Below are 274 nucleotides of genomic sequence, written 5' to 3' on the forward strand. Positions count from 1 at the left end.
CGCAAATCTAAAACTTCTTGAATTCAAGCCTTTTTTGAGAAAACTGCCAACATTTTCCCATCCATGGTTCACTTTCTAAAAATGCCATTTATTTCTGTCTAGAATGATGTACAAATGAGCGTTCTGGCTCATTTTGCCTCCGAGATATGAGCAAAAACGGGACGGAAAACATTAAAATTTCGCAATAATCTTACGCCACCCTTGCGCAAAACGACGATAATTTTTCTAATTTCATAGACAACAGAAGACTGTATTTTTTCTACATAACCCCCCC

The 274-nt window shown here is 37.2% G+C and overlaps 1 protein-coding gene across 2 annotated transcripts in view; it reads left to right on the forward strand.

Moving 5' to 3' along the window:
• LOC109536374 (neogenin) overlaps positions 1-274 on the forward strand; it is a gene marked incomplete in the record, with an annotated part of 34,863 nt that overhangs the window by 22,429 nt on the left and 12,160 nt on the right.

Source organism: Dendroctonus ponderosae, unplaced genomic scaffold (assembly GCF_020466585.1).
Source record: "Dendroctonus ponderosae isolate FM_Combo_2020 unplaced genomic scaffold, Dpon_F_20191213v2 Dpon_F_20191213_6, whole genome shotgun sequence".
Lineage (NCBI taxonomy): Eukaryota > Metazoa > Arthropoda > Insecta > Coleoptera > Curculionidae > Dendroctonus > Dendroctonus ponderosae.